This window comes from Ruditapes philippinarum, unplaced genomic scaffold (genome assembly GCF_026571515.1).
Source record: "Ruditapes philippinarum isolate M1 unplaced genomic scaffold, ASM2657151v2 ctg1869_1_1_1_1, whole genome shotgun sequence".
In the NCBI taxonomy this organism is placed as follows: Eukaryota; Metazoa; Mollusca; class Bivalvia; order Venerida; family Veneridae; genus Ruditapes; species Ruditapes philippinarum.
The window spans coordinates 94,414-107,500 of NW_026865473.1; the positions used below are offsets into that span (position 1 = coordinate 94,414).

Consider the following 13,087-nt stretch of genomic DNA (forward strand, 5'->3'; position numbering starts at 1 on the left):
CTTCAGCTCAGGATAAACACATGTATGTGTGTATCACACAGATTGTGAAATTGTTGAAATATTCATAAACACCGCGTGATGTTCAGTCGTGCCACACTAGAGTATACGAAATAAAATACCTGATTTACCTCCACTGATTAGTTCTTTTGTTAATCTGATATGACTTGTGAATATGAAGAATAATTTTCAAAAAAAGAAAAAGAAGAACTATTGCAAAGAAAAACTATTGTACAAAAACGTTTTGATTGCTTTTGGTAGATTGAAAATTGTATTCTTGCCATTTGAATTACATATTAAAAGCAGAAAAGCACTGCGCTTGTCTTGCTCACAACGAGGTTATGGTGCTCACAACGAGGATTAAAGCAAAAAAGAGTATATCTTCGTTTCTTCGAAGACTTTCAGATAATAATTTACGCTGAAGACTTGTGGGCATCTGTTTTATGTTAGAATGCACAAAACGTCACCAGAATCGACGTTTTCAATGTTAAATTAGGTCCAAAGAGAAGTTGTCTCCAGTTTTCCAGCTACCCCAAATGACTGCGTCGCACGGTATTTCCATCAAATTGTCCACCAACAGGCAATATCTTTACATGTGCATACTCGGAAAACACATCGCTAGCTAACTGCATTCCGATATTTTTACATAAATGTCTGTAATCTTCAAAAATTATGAAAAACTCACCTTGTTTATCGTGTCACTCGTCATAGATGGATGCTCACAACGAGGAACGGAAGTTGCTCACAACATTTTTACCGATGGACATTTTTCACTCGTTGTGAGTTAAACGGGCGTGATAAATGCACATTTCCCTAAATTTTGAACGATATTGACAGCTTCATCAAATAATGCGTATTTAACATGTCTAAACTCGAGGGCAATAAAATCATTTACGCTGTCGCCAGTCGGAAATGACAAATTGGTAATGAGCCTCCATCCGCCAGAGCGTTTAGGAACTAAACCAACAGGATTCACTCTTAAATTTGAAATAGGTGGCGTCGGAAAGGGACCATGTAACCAACCAGCATGTTTATTTTCAGCTAATAAGGCATTCAATATAGTTGCATTTTTCCTTGCGGAGATAAGATTTTTGGAAATATAGGTGTTCTCGGACCTGAATAATGAAGTTTAAATCCATTTTTGAAACCATCTAAAATAAACAAAGCGTCATCTTTGTCGTAGTCAGTTAAATATTTTTCTAAATTGACTAAATTAATGGGTGTAAAACCTAGGTCCCATAGGCCTTCTTGGGGCTTGGGCGAGTTTAGGTCTCGGAATCTGCGAAGTGGCGGTGGCATTCCTGAAACGGATATTGTTAGGCCTTATATTCGGTGCAAAGCTTGATTGTTGGCCTTGGTATCTAGACGCATTGACATGACAGAATACGGCAGGATGATTGCCAAGGCACTGTAAACATTTATGCAGAAAAGGGCAAGACCTGTTATTGCAAAACCCTTTGTTGTTAAAGGGGTAACATCTCTTAGAGAAAGGGGAAACAACTGTACTTCTAAGAACTTGCAACGGCTGCATACAAGTCATCCATAATTCCGGATCAATTGTCTCCCATTTTAAAGTTTCATTAACAGACTTTTTCAAACGGAACTGCTTGTCATACGTGTACCATCCAACAAATTTAGTAGCAGCATGCCTAATGTTTGAAATATATTGTAAGAGATTGCCTACTTCTTGTGGGTATCTTACAACGTAAATTGACATGAAAATATGAAAGGCATCTGTCCAGGTTCCAACATTTTCTAACTTCTTCGAGGGTTGCTCATTGGAAACAACTATTTCGTTATCAACTATACTTACTTTTTGCTTACAAACTGAAGGGTTCTTTTGTAACAAGGAGTAGATATCTATTAAATTGTTACGCCATATCTTTTCACGGACAGACATATGGACGTGTGCACTGATTAAGTTGGAAGTATAATAAGAGTGCAAAACAGGAATATCACCTGATTCTAACTCCACCGACGAACATGATCCAGGCGACACAACATGAGAGGGTCCTTCCGATGTCCCATTTTCCTGAACAGTTCCTGGTGCCTTTGGAACGCATGGCCGTCTCTTCGAGGATACTTGGTCAGCCAGAGAACTTGTGTCAGCTTTTGACCGTCGTTTAGGCATGTTCACAGCAATTTGTAAATAAATCAGAAATAAGATAATGAGTTAATAAATATAATTCCAATAATTTATCATTATTATTATTAAATAAATTATTATTATTATTATTATTCTTATTAGATCTATTATTATTATTGTTATTATTATTATTTTAATACAATTTATTTATTTATTATCATAATTATTTATTATCATCAGGGGCGTAGCTAGGGCTTGAAAAATTATACGCAAAGCGAGGCACAAAGTGCCGAAAGGGGGAGCGTGCGGGAGGGGGTGTCCTGGTGGGGGTACGGGGGGTTTCCCCCGGAAAATTTTGAAAAATTAGTTGTTAAATCGTGGACTCTGGCATGTCTTGAAGCAACTTTTGCACTTAAAGCATGGAGCATTCTCAAGTCATTTTCCCCCATAAATTGATAAACATATAGCTGCTCGTTTTAATTTTTAACTTATTTCATTATCTAACTTCGAACAGATTTGTGAAGAAAAAGGCAGTGCACGCCTTGTAGTTTTTCTATTTTACACGTGCATATAAACATACACAAAAATTTTTCCATATGAAGTTTGATTAAGAATGCAGATCATGAAATTGGTTTATGTATGAATGCCCGTTCAATTGTAAAACGCATTTAACCAGATAATAAGTCTTTTTAGCATTTCTCATCAAATCAGTTTGGTAAGAATGGCTTTTCTAAAGCCTTCAGTCTTATTTATCGAAGTGTATGTATTATTTCCAAATGCACAAGAAAAAATATACCCTGAGAACACTTCTATATCATCATAAGAAAGTAGGGAAATTACCAGATACAACGAGATATTAAATGGTCTAAAGATCACCCCATAGGTCTCCTCAGGCGGTGATGAGAAATTAACGGACTTACTCATAGATATATCTTGTTGCCAACAAAAATGTGGCCTTAATGGCTGCTAACGCCTCTCTGTTCAGAACTCATGTGTGCCCATCAACGACTTTTCTAGCGTTGCTTCAGTCAATCAACGGACAAGCAACAAGCACATTTTCAGACGCATTAAAGGCAAAACATGGAGCACAAAATACCCCCATTAAATAAAGGGATGTACTTTAAGTAGGTGGGTGCTTCTCTTGCTCAAACACACAGTCCGGCACTCGCCTACTTGTTGCCCTTTTTCGAGTTCTCTGAGAGGTGCAACCCAACCTGTATGTGGCTCGAACCGTTCGTTGAGGACAACATTTTTTTAGAATCAGGTATTCTTAGTCGGCTTCTGATATCAACACTTCCGATATCCAGGAATCGTGCTCCGGGGGAGCTTTTAACGGTTCTCGAGGGGAGAAGAAGAAGGGGAAGACAAAGAGGAGGAGGTGGAGGGAGAAGAAGAAGGGAAAGAAGGAGACGCGACACTGGCGTCTGGTTTGCTGATCACAGGAGGTTCACATGCCAGGTTTTGTGAATTCTGTTTTGTTTCTGCCTGGTCAGATTCATTATCGACTTGAATAGGGTCGCTTGTCCTGGAATTTGGAGGATGTTTCTTTTCATTTTGACAACTAACAACACACCAAAAATTAAATTTTGCCCCGAGTTGATGTTTCTAAAACTTAAAAGATTTAAAGTCGTTTTAAAATATAGCTATTCCAAAGGAACGATTTAGAGAGGATTTGTCTTAATCTTTAAGAAAAGTCTTAATAATCTTTATTTTCTGAGAATTTTACCAACGATAAGTTATTATCTAAATTGTAAATAAATTAATGCTGCTTTTCATTTATCTCTGTGCAATAAGTTTGTAAATGCTTCGAGTTAACGAGAAACTTAAATTCCTATTGCACATATATTACGATAATTAATAATAGAGTGACGCAATCATAGTTTACACTAGTAAACAGTATGACGCAACGAAATATTTTGTAAACAGAAATGGAGATCTAGATTTACATTATAGCGATAAAATCATTAAAACTTAGATTTTCTCAACTTTATTTTTTTACCTTCCGAATTTTTTTTTTATACGCAATTGCGTATTGTGCGTAATGGGCGCTACGCCCTTGATCATTCCTTATAATCCGTAAAGGTAATGTAAAGTAACATGAACCATCAACAGTTTGTAATTAAATTATCTTTGTTATTGCTTACTGGTACGAATTATCGACCTGTTAAATCATTCTAAACTAGACTTAGATATCTTAAAAAAACCCATAAAATCCACGATGCGTACGCACCGTGAAATCGAAAATATGAATAATGATAAATTTAGTTTATTAAATCAGCAGCAGCACAATTAGCATCCGTTTCGTCACAACCGATGACGTCATAAACTTTTTTCTTTTTCCTTTTTATGTATTTGTCTTCTTTTTTTTGTCTTTTTTTTGCTAGCTATTCTTTCAAAGTATCGTCCGAAACTGCGTCGGACCTTTTTCAGGCTAAAATTTTATTTATTTTGCCAAAGCACACAACACGTGGTCATACACAAAATTGATCTGTACATGGAATCTAGAAAAAATTAAAGAGAAAGCACCACTCAAATAATTTATTACTTTAAATTAGCTCTTTATGTATATTTAAATAAAACACTCACTACCTTTGGTTAGTAGAGAAACAAAATAAGAGTAAAGTATCTTGGCAGTCGTTTTTTATCCCGTGTTACTTCGGGACAGCTTGAGAGCCTCAGAGTCTGGATCAGAAAGGAATTTGCAGGAGCGTGCTCGTTTTATATACTTATAAAGGACTTTCAAAAATGGTTATTATTCAGAGCGGGCGCTATGGTGCAGTGGTGACACTGTCTGCCTACAAATCAAGGGGTCGTGAGTTCGATCCCCCGCTACTCCACTGAACGAATAAATGACTACAAGACTGACAAAACCAGAACATCGACATAGCATGACGTCAACGATAGATACAAGAGAAGACCTTAACGGAACAGGAAACAAGTACCGAAAGTACAAGACCGAAGACGACGACCGATAACAGAAGGAAGAACGGATACAAGAACTGACAACAAGCAAACATAGACGAGGACCGATAACAGCAGAACAGAGACAGGGACCGATAACAGAAAAACTGACAACAAGCGAACAGAGACGAGGACCGATAACAGAAGAACATATACTATGACCGAAAACAGAAGAAGAGAGACAGGGACCGTGAACAGAAAAACTGACAACAAGCAAACAGTGACGTCTGCCAATAACAGAAGAACATATACGATGACCGATAACAGAAGAACAGACACAGGGACCGATAATAGAAGAACTGACAACAAGACAACGGAGACGAGGACCGATAACAGAAGAACTGTCAACAAGGCAACGGAGACGAGGATTGATAACAGGAAAATACAGACGAGGACCGATAACAGAATAACATAGACGAGGACTGATTCCAGAGACGGAAACCTTCTACAGAAGAACTGATAACAATAAAACGGAGACCAGGACTGATTACAGAAGAATAGAGATGAACGGAGAAGAACGAAGACGAGAACCAATAACAGAAGAACAAAGACGACGACCGAAAACAGAAGAACGAAGACGACGACCGATAAGAGAAAAACGAGCATCAAAAGCCAAGAGTACTCAGAGAAAGGTGCCTTTAATTAATGTATATTTTGCATGCACATGTTTAATCTCCTCACACATACGCCAGTAGGAATCTGGGTAGTCACGTTATATGCTTGCATAGAGTGCCAGATAAAATACATGAAAGCTCTATATCTAGCAGATAGGGCAGGGAAGAGTGTAGTGTTTGCTGCAAAAGCCCTAAATACAGGTCTCTTGTGTTTAAATGCCTCAAAATTTTCAGTACTATCTTTAATATTACTTCTGTATTACTATAATATTGGCCTTTAGGAAAATGTCCACCATCTTGGATTATTCGGTCATATTGGATTGTTTTGTTTTTTAGTCTAATTTGTTTTTACCTAAACATGCTTTGTGACAAGTTTCAGGCTTTTCCTTTCCTTAAAAGTTTCATTTGATATATCATCCATTTGATATATCATCCATTTCATGTTTACGAAATTTGGCGCCCATTTTAGTGGTCATTTTAAATGGCCATTTCAATGGTCAAGATCAAGATTTTCAATTTGGTATCCACTTTTACCGGATTCAGCATACCTTAAATAGGTTATATACACCAAGATACCACTTATACTACAAAATGCCTCTAGCATTTTATAGGGAGCCAAATTCTCAAAGTTAGTCCTTTCTAATAATCAAACCGATAATTCTTAAATAGTTAAAAGTCTATAAAGCCTCAAAATGTTATTTCTTTTTTCAAAAACTTTCTGTTTTCTTTCTGTAACTGAGTCGAATGTTACTACTTTTGGAATGGACATACAATATGTTGCCTTTTTTGAATACCGTCCCTCGTGCCTGATAATCGCCTGATATAAAAAAAATCCATAAACTGTTGTTTTTTATTTAATTTGTTTATGAAATTTTAAGAAAATTTTAACGTGAGATTTTTAGTGTTTCATTTATCATCAAAAGCGGTGCAGTCAAGCGTGATATTTATATGATTGCACAACATTTACTTTATACTAGAGTCAGATTTTTTGAAAACGCTATTATAGTCAATTAAGTCAACAATTTTAGGAAACATTATTCATTAAAGTTTTGATAATTCTATTTATAGGAAAAACATTATGATTTGATTCAATTAAATTTGTATATTTCTAAAGCTTGTTTTAAAAGATTTAACAAAAGAATTAACAGGGGACACCCGGGTTCGAACCGGGGACCTCTCGATCTGCAGTCGAATGCTCTACCACTGAGCTATATCCCCTTATATTTAAGTTTTATATAATAGTATTTTACAATATGATGAAATGTGTTAATATAAATTGTCATTTTACAGTACGTATAAAATTAAATATAGATTGACGTAATGTATAAAAATAATATTTGAACCCCTACCTTCACCGCTTAATTTGTCAATGTAATTCATAGTATTAATTCAGAAACAGGGATTTAAATAGATTTCCTATTTTTTTACAATTTGCGTTTGATCTTTTCCTTTAATTTTCCTTTAATCTTCTTAAATTGATTATTGTCATGTTAAAAGGTATATTTAGCAATATTACGATATTATTAATTCCCCTTGACAGACAAAGTATAAGTTTTAATGAATTGATAGCGATTTCTAATTGATTCAAGAAGGAGTTATTGATTATTGTTTGTATATTAAGAAACTAGTACATGCATATGAGCCGCGTCACGACAAAACCAACATAATGGGTTTGCGACCAGCATGGATCCAGACCAGCCTGCGCATCCGCGCAGTCTGATCAGGATCCATGCTGTTCGCTATCAGTTTCTCTACTTGTAATAGGGTTTGTAAGCGAACAGCATGGATCCTGATCAGACTGCGCGGATGCGCAGGCTGGTCTGGATCCACGCTGATCGCAAACCCATTATGTTGGTTTTGTCGTGACGCGGCTCATATATAAGAAGTTCTTACTTATATTGTTCCAAAGCCTTTGTTGCGTTGCTGATGGCTTTCAAAAATATTTAATCTCAGTTATGAAGAGGTCATGAAACTGATTTGATCTACTTTTCGGTTCGATTCTTAACCAGGCCACCACTCCCTATTCCTAACTAGTACAATGCTACTAAAGGAATCAATTTCTATGAATTTGGAACAGTCCATTTGAATTTTTAGGGATTTCAAATTGAAGCTACCAACAGAAGTCTGGTTCTTAAGTGTTGACAAAATTCAATGCGTAATCACTTTTTGTTATTGTAGTTTAAAGGCTACATACACTTTTCTCCAATATAAAAAATTGGTAAAAGCAAGGGGTCACCAGGATTCGATCCGGGGACCTCTCGATGTATAATCGAATGCTCTACCACTGAGCTATAACCCCTTAGTTATGTTTGTTGAATTTGATCTGCTAAATGTTTCTTTTCTTTCCTGATCATGAATACGATGCAATTAATTGCCTTTTTAAGTGTGTTTACAATTTAAGATAGATTTATTTAATACCTGCTTTCTTATCTTTATTCAATTTGGCAAAATTAAAATATTTATCGTAAAATCTAAATTTAGAAAGAGAAAGTATTAAACAGGGACAGGTCTTTAAAGATTGACCAACATATCAGACAAAAATAAATGTTTTTTATCCTTTTTTATACTTTCATATCATTTATTTATTACGCAAATGAAGTAAGTAACTTTTTTAGAAAGTAATAGTAAGCATATTAAATTGATTTAATATCAAACGATAACTTTTCAACTGTGTCTTTAATAATCATATATCTATTATTAATATAAGTCATATAAAATAAACAAGGTATTTTTAACAATGTTGCTATGTAAACGAACTTTTCGGAAGAGATTATGCAATTATTGTCATCCAAATACAATATTATCATGTAAAATATGCATACATATTTGTGTGAGGTACTAACGCATAGATATAACAGTAAGAAATAATGCGCATAATCATGTGACTGAAAGGTGTAAGAACTGGTATCATATCATGATGAAAAATCACTAAATGAAATTAATGTTAACAAATAGAAAAATGTTAATGATAAATATTCTTTATTATTCATTTTGCTAATCTGTCAAAACGGACTGACCTCCGTATCACCGTGTGTAATACAGAAATACACTAATCCTTGAAGCCGAGACTTTATAAGTGTGGCCCAAGAATTCCATGGAAAAAAGAATTAACAGGGGACACCCGGGTTCGAACCGGGGACCTCTCGATCTGCAGTCGAATGCTCTACCACTGAGCTATATCCCCATATTATTTGTTTATATTTCAATTTGATTTTCTAACGATTTCTTATAGTATGATGAAATTCAATTTTTAATCTGTTTAAATTCATATCGGTAGTTTGACGCAAATATATTTACCCTCTCACCACCAATTTTGGTAAAGTAGACTCGTCTTAATATGAATTCAGAATTGTTTATTTGTTAGGGGGTTTTAAATCAATATTCTAAATGATTACAATATTATAATTTATCTATGACCATACTATGATATTTTATTGTATGATGCAATACAGAGAATGTCATTGTATTTAAACTTCCTTGTGTTTTTCTTTCCTTGAAGTGTATTAAGCTATTTCCCTGCTGCTGCACTTTACAAAATTTGTGTTTGTATTTTGAAAATTAATAATTACTTGATATCTGTACGAAAGAAATAATTTGGTATATTGTTTTATGGGCTGAATGGTTAAAATCCTATTTAAAATAGCAGCATAACTTTTTATCGTAACAATTTATTCTGTTTACATACATTATTCATGCGTGTAATATTAAAAAAGAGACTCTATGTTATAAAACCTTCTGTAAACAACATAATTTTACGGTTTATAAATTTTATATATAAACAAATGTCATTAGATATAATAGCTTTATTCCCTTTCAAGTTGTTTTCTATACTTTTTCGTAAATATTTGAGCCGCGGCATGACAAAACCAACATAGTGCGTTTGCGACCAGCATGGATCCAGACCAGCCTGCGCATCCGCGCAGTCTGATCAGGATCCATGCTGTTCGCTTACCAACATATTACACGTAGAGAAAATGATAGCGAACAGCATGGATCGCACAAAAAAATCGGGATAAGGATGAAGGTTGAAATCACACCATTATACTATTTAATCTACAGACACCACTTACTTCGATAAGAAACTAGTTGTAGCTTTACATTTCTTTCAACATAAATTCAACACAATTAGTCAGGAGCTCGAAATGAAAACCTCACAGTCGAACGCTCTAACACTGCACTATATCCCATTTAAAATGGTACAGTAACTTATATTTGAACTCAAACTACGACGAAAAATTAGCATTTTGGACTAAAAGAATCAGTTTGAGATGATAATCACGAGAAAACCGTGCAATATAAAAAAAACAAGTCTGCCTGTTCTGTATTTTATCTTCAAGACTAAAAATAACACCGACATTTTTATCATAATGGCTATTTTAATCAGGAAAAAAGTCTGATTTTATCATAATTACTTGATTTATTGGCTATTATCCAATAAGAAACCAATTACTTACATGTATATATTCTCAGGAATTATCGATAAAAACACTATAACATTTCTAAAAATAAATCTCACAAAAATTATTTATCCCAGGTGATCTTGCATAGAAGCGACGTATAAAACGGTTGACATTTTATTCATAAAATTATTTATAGCAGCTTTCTGTATCCAAATACATGAAGTGTTTAATTCAAAAATGAAAAAAAGTACAGGGGACACCCGGGTTCGAACCGGGGACCTCTCGATCTGCAGTCGAATGCTCTACCACTGAGCTATATCCCCATTAAACATACGGTGATAGTTCATCATATATCAACAAGCTTTACAGTAGCTAGCTGTTGGTAAAGTTTATCAGATTTCAAAGGGAAGTAACCATTTGTAGTAAACTTATTAAATAGACAGTGAAATAGTTTAAGTTTACTTTTCGTTTGAAAATAACGCTACTGGATGCATTTAAAACGTTTTTATTGTTTTGTATATGATCAATAACTTAATCCTTCACCAGTAAAAACAAAGAAAATAGATTGTATTGTTTACGTTTATAGAATTTTCCGTCCGTCCGTCTGTCTGCGTTTCTGCAAGTAATACATAATTATGCTTTAATATTATTCTATTTTTTTAACGCAATACTTTAATTAAACAGAAACTTTTATTATTTTATCAATAAAATTCAGTCAATTTAATTGAATGAAAATGTTCCAGAACTGAATATGATATTCATCATCATTATTATAATTATTATTATTATTATCATCATCATCATCATCATCATCATCATCATCATGGTCTGAGAAGATAAAATGTAAATTAAAACATCTTAACTATTGCACTATTTTGATATAGTATCTATTATAAAACTATTACAATAGTTATGTGCCTGTACAGAATAGATCATTCAATGAAGTAACAGTAATTTTGACTTTGGTTATAATTTACAATTTTGTGAAATATCCATCTGCGTTTCCTGCTTTGCATTACAGACATTTTTTTTTTTGACATTTCTTACATTTAAGCTACATTTGGAACCATTATAATATTATGTTGATTTGAATAAATGCCTAGAACTTAATTAAAGTGAATATTTTATTCTAAGCCGTGTGAACAATTGAATCTTATGGTTTTAAGAAATTTAAGATTCAATATGTGTTTTAGAAGAAACACTTGACACCATATGTGGTTTATATGACTGAGATCAAATCATCGCGGTCTTTTGTTAATAAAAGTCAAGAATAATTTGTTTTAACGACAGAATCGTGGAAGATTAATGTTTCTTACCTTGTGAAATAAAACAAAATTATTTTGATGTATGCTCTTTGCAGTAATACTGTTATGTGCAATATTCAATTACTGCTAAAACTTTAAACTTGAAAATATTTATAATTGCTACACAGTCTCATTTTAAGTATAAAATGAACGTGTTTTGACTTTATACATGTTTTAACCCCTACACACTGTAGGGGGGGACACAATATGAATATATAGTGTCATAAAAAAACTGGCAGTTTTTTAAAGAAAGGAACATCTTTACTTGAACCAAAATAAGGACTGTATCTTCATACATAGTTTGTATGTTCATTTATTTAAATTATATGAGCCGTGTCACGACAAAACCAACATAGTGGGTTTGCGACCAGCATGGATCCAGACCAGCCTGCGCCTCCGCGCAGTCTGATCAGGATACATGCTGTTCGCTATCAGTTTCCCTATTTGTAATAGGGTTCGTGGATCCTGATCAGACTGCGCGGATGCGCAGGCTGGTCTGGAGCCATGCTGGTCGCAAAGCCTTTATGTTGGTTTTGTCATGACGCGGCTCATTTATTCAAATTATATATATTTAGAAAGAATTTCATATATTTCAATGAATTTTTCTACTTCAAGTTACAAAATTGTATTCAATATAAATTCAAGTTTGCATATATTCATAAACAATATACATGTGACAAATACAAATGTAAAAAAAAAATCATTCATATTAACTTGCTTACAGTACTTTGATATTTCGTGTGAAATTGCTCAATCAGACCCGACGGTAAATTATAAATCAAGACAAATAAACATCTTCGGAGACAAATGAGCCGCGTCACGACAAAACCAACGTAATGCCTTTGCGACCAGCATGGATCCAGACCAGCCTGCGCATCCGCGCAGTCTGATCAGGATCCATGCTGTTCGCTTACCAACCCTATTACAAGAAGAGAAACTGATAGCGAACAGCATGGATTCTGATCAGACTGCGCGGATGCGCAGACTGGTCTGGATCCATGCTGGTCGCAAACGCATTACGTTGGTTTTGTCGTGACACGGCTCAAATTAACAGTTTGATATAGCTGGTCACCTGTTGTTATTTCTCTAAAACTATATAATCATCTGGTAATTACGTTCCCATCTCCTCAAATAATGTATCCACGCCCAGTTCTAATTCTATTGTAATTTTTCCCTTTCTTTCTTAATCATTTTTTTGCTCCAGAAGTCTTCGACTGTGGGCGATTGCGTGTGAAAATATTTTCTTGGCATATTACTGTGAACTGTGTAATATACGTATAATTGGATCGGATTTATTTCACGAGATGTATTGAATAATGGATTTGGATTATTAAACTTTGTACTTTCACATATAATGATACGGTATTAGTTGTAATAATATTATGAGTTACTATACAAAATCTTAAAACTGTAATTAAGTTAACTCCCTCATCCGGTAGTTTATTTCATTTTCCTAACTGTTTGCGCTCGGAAATGTTACTGTGAAACGATGAAAAAAAAGAATGTTCTTTTCCTCAGTTGGTTTGTAGTACTCAAATTGTATAATTATAATGAATCTTCTTATTATTATTATTATTATTATTATTATTATTATCATTATTATCATTATTATTATTATCATTATCATTATTATTATTATTATTATTATTATTATTATTATTATTATTATTATTATTATTATTATTATTATTATTATTATTATTATTATTATTATTATTATTATTA

At 33.9% G+C, this 13,087-nt stretch overlaps 4 non-coding genes across 4 annotated transcripts; all 4 read right to left on the reverse strand.

Annotated features, from left to right (window-relative positions):
* Positions 1–6,804: 6,804 nt before the first annotated feature.
* On the reverse strand, positions 6,805–6,876 carry Trnac-gca (transfer RNA cysteine (anticodon GCA)). The gene has a single exon. It is a non-coding gene; the product is annotated as a tRNA-Cys (tRNA).
* Positions 6,877–7,885: 1,009 nt separating this feature from the next.
* Positions 7,886–7,957, reverse strand: Trnay-aua (transfer RNA tyrosine (anticodon AUA)). The gene has a single exon. It is a non-coding gene; the product is annotated as a tRNA-Tyr (tRNA).
* An 813-nt stretch (positions 7,958–8,770) lies between these two features.
* Trnac-gca (transfer RNA cysteine (anticodon GCA)) lies at positions 8,771–8,842 on the reverse strand. Its single transcript has one exon. It is a non-coding gene; the product is annotated as a tRNA-Cys (tRNA).
* A 1,467-nt stretch (positions 8,843–10,309) lies between these two features.
* On the reverse strand, positions 10,310–10,381 carry Trnac-gca (transfer RNA cysteine (anticodon GCA)). Its single transcript has one exon. It is a non-coding gene; the product is annotated as a tRNA-Cys (tRNA).
* Between the last annotated feature and the right edge of the window lie 2,706 nt (positions 10,382–13,087).